The 14,009-nt window shown below is 45.5% G+C and overlaps 2 long non-coding RNA genes across 2 annotated transcripts in view; one reads left to right on the forward strand and one right to left on the reverse strand.

Moving 5' to 3' along the window:
• Positions 1-2,059, forward strand: part of LOC134966217 (uncharacterized) — a 37,877-nt gene extending 35,818 nt beyond the window's left edge. Inside the window, exon 3 of the long non-coding RNA XR_010188605.1 lies at positions 38-2,059. This is a non-coding gene — a long non-coding RNA (uncharacterized LOC134966217). The remainder of the gene's footprint in view (positions 1-37) is intronic.
• LOC134966218 (uncharacterized) overlaps positions 1-14,009 on the reverse strand; it is a 33,913-nt gene that overhangs the window by 3,513 nt on the left and 16,391 nt on the right. The gene's annotated exons all lie outside the window — the stretch shown is intronic.

The following is a 14,009-nucleotide window of genomic DNA, read 5'->3' on the forward strand; positions in this document are numbered from 1 at the left end:
TTGAATATTTACTAAATATGTTTTTTTTACCCTACAGACACCTGAAGACCTTAGCCGTACCCCTGACCTCAACAACACATCACCAAAGGAACCAAAATCTCCACAGCTACAGGGTACCAGGAAGAAGCAACAGAAAACCAAATTTGTTGAAGACCCGCTACAATTGGAGGCCCGTTTACAGCTGCTCTGGAAACCTGATGAATTTGATGACTTTGCGTCACATGTTAGCAAAACTATGCGTAAGGTTTCCAAGCAACAGCAAGTAGAGTGCCAGCGCCTGGTGTCACAGGTTTTGTACAAAACACTCACAGGACAACTGACACCAGAGTGGAACGTTCATGGGCCAGAACCTCAAGCACCTGCTCCTCATCTCCCATTGACCTTCAATTCACACCCACCTACTCTTCCTCCAGTACCCATCCTCTTCCGCATCCCAGTTACCATTCCGGTTATCTGCGACCGCAGACCCCATCCACCTACCCTTCCTCCACTGTCCATCCTCCTTAAATCCCTCCTCCTCAAACCAGCCACCCTTCCCGTTATCGTCAACCCCCACCCCCATCCACCCACCCTTCCCCACTATCCAATCTCCTCCTCACCCCATCTACCCTTCCAAGCCTCTTTCAAATGTAGGGTGATTCTCATTCACTGCTGCCCTTGTTATACATACCAACAGATATGGTGCATTCTGATACTACGGTGAGTGTCAATGCTTTCAGGTGGACAATACACACATACTGCTAGGGACAGGTTAATGGTACCTGGGACCCATCTTCCTGCCCCTAGCTGCATGTGTGCATTGCGCCCCTGGCACCTGTGACACTCTACTCCGTAGTATCAGAATGCACAACATCTGTTGGTATATATAAAATTGCTGCAGCCCTGGTATATATTGCGATAGTTCTGGTGCACTATGATATACGTCATTTTAGTGGCAGCGCTTTCAGGTGGACAATGCACACATGCAGCTTGGGTCAGGTTGAAGGTGCCGGGAAGCCTGAAGCCGGGCCTACCTGCATGTGTGCATTGTGCCCCTGAAAGTGCTGTCACTCAAAAAACACTGTATATCATACTGCACCATATTTATATTCAATATTTTAATTTGAAGAAAAAGTTCAGCCATGTTGGCCGCATATTACTAAAATACTTATGTTTGTATATATATATATATATATATATACAATTATATTTTTGGTTCACAAATGTATTAATGCACTTCTATATTGCAGCAGATGTGGTGCATTCTGATACTACGGCGTTGAGTGGCACCACAGCCAGGAACCGGGGACCCATCTTCCTACCACAAGCTGTATGTGTGCATTGTGCCCCTGGCTGCGGTGCAACTCAACACATAGTATCAGAATGTACTTGTGCTTTGACTACTCCACTAGGCGGTTAAAGGCAGTCTCTCTCTTCTGTTTGTTCAGTCACCCACCGGCACTCTTCCTCACGGTAGAGTCTGAAATCATGTGCCACTACCACCATATCTCATACTGCACCAGATGCTACTATAAAGATCCTGTTTGAAAAAGTTCAGCCATGTTGGCTGCATATTTATAAAAATAGTTATATTTTGATATAGAGATATATATATATATATATATATATATATATATATATATATATATATATATATGGCATTTTTTTACGTTTCAAATATGTAATGCTGCCCTCGCTATATATAGCAACAGATATGGTGCATTCTGATACTACAATGTTGAGTTGCACCGCTACCAGGGGCACAATGCACACATGCAACTTGGTGCAGGTTGATGGTACTGGGGACCCATCTTCATACCCCAAGTTGCATGTGTGCATTGTGCCCCTGGCTGTGGTGCCACTCAATGGTGTAGTATCTGAATGCACCACATTTGTCGCTATATATAGCTTTTTTTTTATTATTTCATAAATGTTATGATGCAGATGTGCTGCATTATGAAAATTTATACTGTTTGCTAAAGTTTAACCATGTTGGCCACATATTTAATAAAGGTAGGTCTTGAAATAAAAAGCACATATTTTTTCTGCCAAGTTCAGTTTGCAAAATAAAACATTTTGTTACACCACAAGCAATGTGTTGTGTAATTTTCTTACCTTGCAGTACTTGTACTGAAGCACCTTGATAATAGCCTTGCAGGTTTCAGGTATAATGTGTCCCACAGCCTGCGCAGCGATACGGGTCCCAAACTTTTGCTCCTCAAACAACTGTCCAGTAGCAAGGAACCGCAGGGTAGCCACAAGCCTCTCCTCATAAGGGATAGGAAACCGCCACTTGGTATCCCGCTTCTGTATGAGGGGGGTCACCAGATGCAGCAACTCCTGGAAGGTGTCATCATCCATGCGCAGGAAGTTGCGGTAGTCATCCGGGTTGTTGTCCCTGATCTCATCCAGGCGGGGCATGTAAGAATGAGTAGGCCACTTAAGCAGCCACTCCTTCGTCCAGCAAGATCTCTCTTTCCGCCTTTGCTGGGCCCTCTCCCTGTCTCCCCTCATCTTCAGCACAGAGAAGCACATGAGAGCCTGAAAGCAAGTAGAATCCATCTCTACACACACACAGCAGTATAGAAACACTTTGTAATGCAAGCAGAACAAAGCAGTGCACGGTAGCTAGCAATGTGGAACAAGCAGCAGGTATAAACCAAACTTCTCTAGTCACAAAGCAAACAGAAGTGCACAGAGTTAAAATGACTGGCTATTTATATATCCCCCAGATAGCCCAGCCCTCTATTTAAATTTTTCAAGATCTTGGAGTGACCAATAATGCCAGCAGTGGTAGTTGGTAGCAAGACAGGCAGGGAGCTCAACGCGTTTCGCTGGTTGGTATGATCCAGCTTCCTCTTGCTCCTGAGGAAGCTGGATCATACCAACCAGCGAAACGCGTTGAGCTCCCTGCCTGTCTTACTACCCTGCCTGTCTTGCTACCAACTACCACTGCTGGCATTATTGGTCACTCCTGGGCAAAGATTTTAAGTTTTTCCACTGCAGCATCCACCCATTTGGACACACCATCATCTGCCAAGGACAACTTTATCCTTCTGGTTATTTACAAGGTGGACGGTATCTGCACTTGGATCACTGGTAACCTTCATTATTGCAAAGTATCGGATTTATGCTCAATAACCAATTATTGATGATATCCCAGTGACACTAGTCTGCTCTGAGTGCTCCCTAGCCAGCATTGTGGAATCATCACCAATGATAACCTATACAGGCTTTTATGTGGCATATTATACTACAGATTTTTAAACCCATATATTTTAATATGTGCTATTAATAAATGTGTTTTATTCTTTACAAGCTTTTCGGAATTTCACATAACTAATTCTTGAAGTATTGATCAGCCAGCGCTGGTAATTTTCTTTTTTCTGTCTATTACTACTTAGGGGAACTTACCACCCCCTTACCAGCCGCTGTTGATAGCGCACCATAATTTTTGCTTTAATATCTACAAGGAGGAGGACCTATTAAAAGCTAAAACAAAAGCTTTGGCAGTCCCCGTTGATCAACTGATTAAAACTAATAATAGAGACAAAAAAGTGAATCGTCATATCTGGTGTAATAAATATACACACATGAGCTCTCATATTAACAAGGAAGCCAGAGCTCTGTGGCCTATGATTACTACAGATAAAGAATTGGGGGCTCTCCAAAATAAATCATTGATGACCTGTTATCGTATGGGTAAAAACCTTAAAGATTACTTGGTACGCAACGATATATCACAAATGGGCAAGACGTTCTTGAGTAAACCAATGAATGGCTGTATCAAGTGTTAAAATTGTAATACCTGTGGGTTTTACAAACTGGGCCTATATGGGAGTTACGTTTAACATACAACATCGCTTAACTTGTACGAGCCGTTTTTTAGATTATACGATTACTTGTCCATGCTCTAAGATCTATATAAGGAAGAGGGAAGTAACATTCCGAGAAAAATTGGCACAACACTGTATGGCCATTCGGACAGCAATCAATTCTGGCACCAGTACTCAACCAGTGGCGAGACATTTCGTAGAGGCAAAACACGACTTGTTGTCTCTACGTTATCGTATCATAGATCATGTGCCCTCTACCTAGATGGGGCGACAGATATGCTAAATTATTACAACGAGAGGCAGAATGGATACTGAGATTGGATTCACTTGCCCCCAAAGGGCTGAATGTGAATCATGGGATGCACGTCTTTTTAGAGAATTAGCAAAGATTCCTGAATACTAGAGATGTGCACCGGTAATTTTTCGGGTTTTGTGTTTTGGTTTTGGATTCGGTTCCGCGGCCGTGTTTTGGATTCGGACGCATTTTGGCAAAACCTCCCTGAAATTTTATTGTCAGATTCGGGTGGGTTTTGGATTTGGGTGGGTTTTTTTTTCAAAAAACCCTCAAAAACAGCTTAAATCATAGAATTTGTGGGTAATTTTGATCCTATAGCAGTGGTTTCCAAACTTTTTTGAATCACTGTGTTCACAGCGCTTACCCCTGCGTGCCTGCTGGTCCGTGTTGCGGCCTCCGCCTTCGGTGGTCCACGGACTCCGGCGCCTGGCTGGCGCGGCTCCCGGAGGTTCCCTGGGGCAGGGGCGCCGCCATGACACCCGGCATCACGTGGGCGGGGAGCAGGTGACGTCATCAGACTGTTCCGCCAATCCAGCGGAGGCGGGAGATTCAAAGGCAGTTGCCGGGCAGCGCCTCGGCGCCTGAGTATCGTCTTTTCCCCTGAAGTGGATGCCAGTGCTTCTGTCCTCGGCGGATCTCTCTGCAGCATACCCCAGTGTCTCCTGCATTTCCAGGTGTCAGTTGTTGCACAGCTTTCAGCTTTCCCAGCCGCTGCTGGGTTCCACTGCGCTTTAGTCACCAGTGCTTCTTGGAGTCAGCGTGGGCTGCAGGTTAAACGTCGCTCACAAGTTATACAAGTCCTCAGTGTCTTTAACCCTCGCTCTCAAGTTATACAAGTCCTCAGTGTCTTTAACCCTCGCTCTCAAGTTATACAAGTCCTCAGTGTCTTTAACCACTGCTCTCAAGTTCTTCAGGTCATCAGTGTCTTTAACCACCGTTCTCAAGTTCTTCAAATCATCAGTGTCTTTAACCACCGCTCTCAAGTTCTTCAGGTCATCAGTGTCTTTAACCACCGTTCTCAAGTTCTTCAAATCATCAGTGTCTTTAACCACCGCTCTCAAGTTCTTCAGGTCATCAGTGTCTTTAACCACCGCTCTCAAGTTCTTCAAATCATCAGTGTCTTTAACCACCGCTCTCAAGTTCTTCAGGTCATCAGTGTCTTTAATCACTGCTCTCAAGTTCTTCAAATCATCAGTGTCTTTAACCACCGCTCCCAAGTTCTTCAAATTATCAGAGTCTTAACCACCGCTCTCAAGTTCTTCAAATCATCAGTGTCTTTTAACCACCGCTATCAAGTTCGTTAGTCACCAGTATCTTTTACCATCACTCACAAGTACTTCCTGGACATTTCTCCATCTGCTCCTTCTCTGTTATGTGACATTGTGTTGCTCTCTTCCTGCAATAAAGTCCTTTAATATTTTCACCAAGCTTTACTGTCAGTCCTGTATGAGGAAGACCTATATCAAGCCATCCCTGTTCCGACCCAACTGTGGTTCCTCTCCCATACCATCGGGAGAACCCCCGAGTTCACAACACCCCCAACCTAGGTCAGTGACAGTATACTCAGGCCTCATGGACCCGGGGGATCGGAGCCCAGAGGCAAGTACCATCCAGGACTTGATTTCTCGAGTACAAAGTCAGGAAGCAGCACAGGGCCAGGTAATGCATTATCTCCAGGAATTATCTGGCCGGCTGGATCAAATTCAGACTTCTCTGGCTTCAGTAGTACCGGCGCCAGCTCCAGTACCCGCTCCAGTGGTTGTCTCTAGTAATATTCCATCCTCCTCTGGAACCAGGTCACGCCTTCAGCTCCCTACTCCTTCTCGCTATAATGGGAATCCAAAGAATTGCCGTGGTTTTTTCAATCAGTGCGAGGTACATTTTGAACTGCTTTCACATAACTTCCCTACTGATCGGTCCAAGGTGGCATACATTATTTCTTTGCTCGACGGTTCAGCGTTGGATTGGGTGTCTCCGTTATGGAAGCGATCTGATCCATTGGTTTCTAGTTACACCAATTTCATTACGTCATTCCGGAGGACCTTTGATGAGCCCGGCAGGACGACCGCTGCCTCTGCAGACTTGCTTCGTGTTCGACAAGGCTCTCATTCAGTGGGACAGTATGTGATTAATTTTCAGACCATAGCCTCAGAACTGCCTGGAATAATGATGCCCTTCGGGCTGCCTTTTGGAACGGGCTCTCCGATCGTCTAAAGGATGAGTTGGTCACTAGAGATTTGACGGACTCTTTAGAACAGTTGATCTCGCTCTGTGTAAAGGTGGATCTTCGCATGCAGGAACGAGGTGGCGAACGTAGTCGGTGAGATCGATCAAGGGTCCGATCTTTTCCGTCTAAGCAAACGATTATTCCAAGTCCTGATGAACCCATGCAGATTAATCGATCCCGGCTGTCCCCAGAAGAACGTCAGCGTCGTCGTGAGGGTAGACTCTGCCTCTACTGTGGAGCCGCGGATCACTTTCTCAAGTTTTGCAAGTCTCGCCCGGGAAACGGGCAGTCATAGCTTGTTCCGGAGGAGTCGAGCTAGGAGTTTGTTCTAAACCTTCTCCGCCAGTGGACTGTTTACTCTCTGTGTCTCTGTTCTCCGAGTCAATAGTCAAACCCGTTAAGGCTCTGCTGGACTCAGGGGCTGCAGGGAATTTTATTTCCCTTTCCTGTGCCCAGGATCTGGGTTGTCAGCTACGGTCAGTCGAATGACCTATTACGTTGACTGCTATCAATGGTACCCAAATTTCTAACGGTCTGATTTCAAGTTGTACAGTACCAATCAAACTGCAAGTGGGAGCTCTGCATCAAGAACACCTAGAGTTCCTAGTGATTCGGGAGATGCCCCACGATCTGGTTCTTGGCCTTCCTTGGCCTAAACTTCACAACCCTCACGTCGACTGGAGCTCGACACAAATAACATCTTGGAGTTCTTTTTGTCATTCAAATTGTCTCACCCCAGTCTATCCGCTCCATGTATCTTCCAAGTCAGATGAAGGGCTCATTCCGGAGGCCTATCGGGAGTTTTCTGACGTCTTCTCGGAGCAAGCGGCCGATCAGCTACCACCGCATAGACCCTGGGATTGCCCCATTGAGCTCATTCCGGGGAAAATGCCACCTCGGGTCGCACTTATCCCTTATCATTGCCCGAGACCCAAGCTATGTCGGACTATATCAAGTCTAATCTACAGAAAGGATTCATCCGCCCCTCTACTTCCCCGGCGGGGGCGGGTTTCTTTTTTGTGAAGAAGAAGGACGGAGGGCTGAGACCATGTATTGACTATCGTGGTCTAAATGATGTCAGCATTAAGAATAAGTATCCTTTGCCGCTCATTACGGAGCTTTTTGATAGAGTTCGCAGAGCCCGAGTTTTCACCAAGCTTGATTTAAGGGGAGCTTATAATTTGATACGTATCCGACAGGGGGATGAATGGAAGACGGCCTTCAATACCAGGGACGGGCATTACGAGTATCTGGTAATGCCGTTTGGCCTCAGCAACGCTCCTGCCGTCTTCCAGGGATTCATTAACGAAGTCTTTCGGGATATGCTATACCTAAGTGTAGTGGTATATTTGGATGACATTCTGATATTTTCTAAAAATCTCACAGAGCACAGAATACAAGTCAAAGAGATACTTCTTCGATTGCGAGAGAATCATCTTTATGGCAAGATTTCCAAATGTACTTTTGAGGTTCCTTCTATTCCATTTCTTGGTTACATCATTTCGGGCACGGAGCTTCGTATGGATCCAGAGAAACTCACTGCCATCCGGGACTGGACTCAGCCTCTTTCCTTGAAAGCGGTACAACGATTTCTGGGCTTTGCAAATTACTACCGGAAATTCATAAAGGGATTCTCTACCATCGTGTCACCTATTACTGACCTAACCAAAAAGGGTTCTGACCCAAGTCATTGGTCCTCCGAAGCTGTAGCAGCGTTCGCTCAGTTAAAGGCAGCCTTTATGTCCGCTCCAGTACTTCAACAACCAATTTTTTCAAAACCATTCTTCTTGGAGGTTGATGCTTCCTTGGTAGGCATAGGTGCCGTGCTTTCGCAGTACGCTCCAGATGGGAAGTTACATCCATGTAGTTTCCATTCTCGCAAATTCTCTCCTGCGGAACAGAATTACACCATTGGAGACAAAGAGCTTTTGGCAATAAAATCTGCCTTGGAGGAATGGAGATATCTTTTGGAAGGTGCTAAACACCTAATTACAATTTTCACTGATCATAAGAATTTGCTGTACCTCAAGACGGCCCAGTGCTTGAATCCCCGTCAGGCTAGATGGGCGCTCTTCTTTACCCGGTTTTCGTTTGTTATTAAGTACCGGGCTGGGACTTTTAACACCAAGGCTGATGCTTTATCCCGTTCCTTAGCTTCGGATGAGGAGAATTCCATTGAGAAGTCCAGTTTCTATGTCAGCGGCTCCCACCGCTTTGGGTCCTCCTCCTGGGAGAATGTCTGTGCCAGCTAAATTTCGACCAAGGTTGTTGCAGTGGGCTCATGTTTCCAAGTTTTCCGGTCATCCTGGAGTTCAAAAGATGTGGGAGTTTCTACGAAGGTCTTACTGGTGGGACACTATGAAGAAGGATATTCAAGATTATGTCAACTCTTGTCCTCAGTGTGCTCAGCACAAAATTCCTCGTTTGCCTGCTGCAGGGTTGTTGCATCCACTGTCCATTCCTCAGAGTCCTTGGACCCATATCTCTATGGACTTTGTCACCGAATTGCCCCTCTCCAAGGGTCACAATACTGTCTGGGTAATTATCGACCGTTTCTCTAAGATGGCACATTTCGTACCTTTGACTGGGTTACCATCAGCTCCCAAGTTGGCTTTGTTATTTATCCGAGTTCATTTCCGCCTGCACGGCTTACCTCAGGAAATCGTCTCTGACCGGGGGGTACAATTGACTGCAAGATTCTGGAGAGCTCTCTGTACGGCCTTACAAATAAAACTCAAGTTTTCATCCGCTTACCATCCACAAACCAATGGGCAAACTGAATGCGTCAATCAAGATTTAGAGACTTTTCTCTGTGTTTATCTTTCTCCTTCGCAAGATGATTGGGTGGAATTGTTGCCATGGGCCGAGTTTGCCCATAATCATCTGTACCACTCTTCGACTGGTGAGTCCCCATTTTTCATTAATTATGGGTTCCATCCTCAAGTTCCTGAATTACCCATTTGTCCTCCGGAGGATGTTCCTGCTGCAGCCTCTACTCTTCGGCACTTCAGCCAAATTTGGAGTCGAGTTCATGCTAATCTCAAGAGAGTTTCCAGTCGCTATAAATTCTTTGCGGATAGGAAGCGACGAGCAGCTCCCCAATACAAGGTTGGTGACAGGGTATGGCTTTCCACCCGCAACCTCCGGTTAAGGATGCCCACTATGAAGTTCGCCCCAAAGTTTATTGGTCATTACCCCGTGTTACAAGTCCTGAACCCGGTTGTCTGCAAATTGGGATTGTCTTCCCACCTCCGGATACCAAACTCCTTTCATGTCTCTCTCCTTCGCCCCCTTATTTTAAACCGGTTCCATTTAAAGTCCCCGAGGCCAACCTCTGCAGAGTCTGAAGCTGGAACGGACTTTGAAATCAAAGCTATTCTTAACTCTCGTTATCTTCACAAGAATCTACAGTATTTGGTGGAGTGGAAAGGTTTTGGCCCCGAGGAGAGGAGCTGGGTCAAGGCTACTGAAGTTATGGCTCCCCGACTGGTGCGGATTTTCCATTGCAGACATCCAACAAAACCTGGAAAGTGTCCGGGGGCCACTCCTGGATGAGGGGGTACTGTCACACGCCATAGGCGGCGTTCACCGCGCTTACCCCTGCGTGCCTGCTGGTCCGTGTTGCGGCCTCCGCCTTCGGTGGTCCGCGGGCTCCGGCGCCTGGCTGGCGCGGCTCCCTGCGGTTCCCCGGGGCAGGGGCGCCTCCATGACACCCGGCATCACGTGGGCGGGGAGCAGGTGACATCATCAGACTGTTCTGCCAATCCAGCGGAGGCGGGAGATTCAAAGGCAGACGCCGGGCAGCGCCTCGGCGCCTGAGTATCGTCTTTTCCCCTGAAGTGGATGCCAGTGCTTCTGTCCTCGGCGGATCTCTCTGCAGCATACCTCAGTGTCTCCGGCATTTCCAGGTGTCAGTTGTTGCACAGCTTCCAGCGTTCCCAGCCGCTGCTGGGTTCCACTGCGCTTTAGTCACCAGTGCTTCTTGGAGTCAGCGTGGGCTGCAGGTTAAACATTGCTCACAAGTTATACAAGTCCCCAGTGTCTTTAACCCTCGCTCTCAAGTTATGCAAGTCCCCAGTGTCTTTAACCCTCGCTCTCAAGTTATACAAGTCCTCAGTGTCTTTAACCACCGCTCTCAAGTTCTTCAGGTCATCAGTGTCTTTAACCACCGCTCTCAAGTTCTTCAAATCATCAGTGTCTTTAACCACCGCTCTCAAGTTCTTCAGGTCATCAGTGTCTTTAACCACCGCTCTCAAGTTCTTCAAATCATCAGTGTCTTTAACCACCGCTCCCAAGTTCTTCAAATTATCAGAGTCTTAACCACCACTCTCAAGTTCTTCAAATCATCAGTGTCTTTTAACCACCGCTCTCAAGTTCTTTAGTCACCAGTATCTTTTACCATCACTCACAAGTACTTCCTGGACATTTCTCCATATGCTCCTTCTCTGTTATGTGACATTGTGTTGCACTCTTCCTGCAATAAAGTCCTTTAATATTTTCACCAAGCTTTACTGTCAGAGTCCTGTATGAGGAAGACCTATATCAAGCCATCCCTGTTCCGACCCAACTGTGGTTCCTCTCCCATACCATCGGGAGAACCCCCGAGTTCACAACACCCCCAACCTAGGTCAGTGACACACTGCGCCCTAGAATATCAGAATTTTTTTTCACGGCTTCCCTAGGCCAAAAATTTCTAATTGAGAAGTTTTGAAAGAAATATTACATTAAGTAGATCGCGTTTATATGTCATCCTTAGGGTCAGTTGTGTGGTGAGGGACAAGATTTGCTTCTGTTTGGCCACATTATTTTATGACTGGCAGCCACCAGCACTGGTTTTGCCTATTATATTGACCATGAATAATTTGAATTGGTCCTGGACCACCAACCCAGGGCACCCCTGCAAGTGTCTCGAGGCACCCCAGGGAGCCACGGCACACAGTTTGGGAACCTCTGTCCTATAGTATTATTAACCTCAATAACCACAATTTCCACTCATTTCCAGTCTATTCTGAACACCTCACACCTCACACCTCACAATACTATTTTTAGTCATAAAATTTGCACCGAGGTCGCTGGATGACTAAGCAAAGCGACCAAAGAGGGCGGCACAAACACCTGTCCCATCTAGGAGTGGCACTGCAGTGTCAGACAGGATGGCACTTCAAAAAATTGGCCCCAAACAGCACATGATGCAAAAAAAAGAGAAAAAGAGGTGCACTGTGGTCGCTAGACGGCTAAGCTAAGCGACACAAACACCTCAATATCACAGGAATTATTCGTTCTAATCAGTGGTATTATTGGTCCAAATCACTGGAAGAAAATGACAAAAATTACTGGAATTATTCGTTCTAATCAATGGTATTATTGGTCCAAATCACTGGAAGAAAATGACAAAATCACTGGAGTTATTCGTTCTAATCAATGGTATTATTGGTCCAAATCACTGGAAGAAAATGACAAAATCACTGGAATTATTCGTTCTAATCAATGGTATTATTGGTCCAAATCACTGGAAGAAAATGGAATGGATGGATACTTGCAGTGACACAGAGCTGCAAGATACAGCAATGGCCTACTGTACACAACTATATACTGTTGGGTCACCAAAATGCTGCACTGTAATACTATATATACTGCTCACAAAACATATATCTACACACATATATATATATATATATATATATATATATACATACATACATACACACATACATATACACATATACATAGCATATTAAACATGCATACATATATATATATATATATAGATATGTACACACACATACAGTACACATATATATACACATATATATATATATATCATGTGTGTGTGTGTGTGTGTTTATATGTATGTATGTATGTATGTATGTATGTATATACATGTGTATATATGTATGCACATGGATATATATGTACTATAATTAAAATAAAGTAAACTTTTATTGCACTTACAAGTGCCATCAGGAAGACAGCAGGTTGCAGAGGACGCTAGACAGCCATTAATAATACTCATGCAGCTAAAAAAAAAAAAAAAAAAAAAAAAATTTTTTTTTTAGTGGAGGGGGGTTTCTGGGTGCTCGGAAACCCCCCTGGGTGCACCACTGATGTCCTCTCCGTTCAATCTCCAATGCACGAGTGAAAATGGTGGCGACGCGCGGCTCTTTATATAGATTACGAATCTTGCGAGAATCCGACAGCGGGATGATGACGTTCGGCCTCGTTCGGGTTAACCGAGCAAGGCGGGAAGATCCGAGGCTGCCTCGGAACCGTGTAAAATGGGAGAAGTTCGGATCTCGAGGAACCGAACCCGCTCATCTCTACTGAATACTGACATTTAACTTCAGGGATCTTTATAGAAGATATAATTTATTATAGCTAAAAATATTTGTGTGTAAATTTGATCAGTTCAGAGAGGCTATATTTAGTAGTATAATAAAACAATAAACAATAATGTATTACACCAGTTAGAACAGCTGGATTGATTATCCATTATGATATTTAGCACTACAGTAGCTATAACGGTTGAAATGTTTCTCTATGCTGGTTGTTTTTAACATTGTATTTGTATTGTATTTTTAATAGTATCTGTTAGTTTTGTGCTGATTTGTAACTGGTGTATATATATCAGCCGAACTGATCATTGACACTGCTCCACATATGTTCCAACTTTGAAACTGACTATGGAGGAGTGGTCAATACTGCTGGCTGTGGTGGCAGATATTTAAAGTTGCACATGTTGTTTCCTGCATTTATTGCTTGATAAAAGCACTGACAGGCACTGAAACGGTGTCTGCAATGTCCCAGATTTATGGTAAGAACTTACCTTTGTTAAATCTCCCTCTGCGAGGTACACTGGGCTCCACAAGGATTGGACAATGGGGTGTAGAGAAGGATCTTGATCCGAGGCACCAACAGGCTCAAAGCTTTGACTGTTCCCAGAATGCACAGTTTTTAGTTAACCAGCCCAATGCAGTAGCAGGAAAAGAGACAATGGTTAGTAGCCACTTACACCACACTCTCACGACAAGAGAAGTGTCAGCGGCTAATGCCATACCAACCCAAAGAAGCGAAGTGCGTCAGGGTGGGCGCCTTGTGGAGCCCAGTGTACCTCTCAGAAAGAGATTTAACAAAGGTAAGTTCTTACCATAAATCTCATTTTCTGCTGCGGGGTACACTGGGCTCCACAAGGATTGGACAATGGGGATGTCCTAAAGCAGTTCCTTATGGGAGGGGACGCACTGTAGCGGGCACAAGAACCCGGCGTCCAAAGGAAGCATCCTGGGAAGCGGCAGTATCGAAGGCATAGAACCTTATGAACGTGTTCGTGGAGGACCACGTAGCCGCCTTGCACAATTGTTCAAGGGTCGCACCACGTTGGGCCGTCCAAGAAGGTCCAATAGACCAAGTAGAATGGGCCGTAATGTGAGCAGGAGCTGACAGACCAGCCTTCACAAAAGCATGTGCAATCACCATTCTAATCCATCTGGCCAGGGTCTGCTTGTGAGCAGGCCAGCCACGTTTGTGAAATTCAAACAAAACAAAGAGAGAATCAGATTTTCGAATAGAAGCAGTTCTCTTCACGTAGATACAGAGAGCCCATACCACATCCAAAGACCGCTCTTTGGGAGACAAATCAGGAGAGACAAAGGCCGGAACCACAATCTCCTGATTA

The sequence above is a fragment of the Pseudophryne corroboree genome, chromosome 10 (genome assembly GCF_028390025.1).
Source record: "Pseudophryne corroboree isolate aPseCor3 chromosome 10, aPseCor3.hap2, whole genome shotgun sequence".
Lineage (NCBI taxonomy): Eukaryota > Metazoa > Chordata > Amphibia > Anura > Myobatrachidae > Pseudophryne > Pseudophryne corroboree.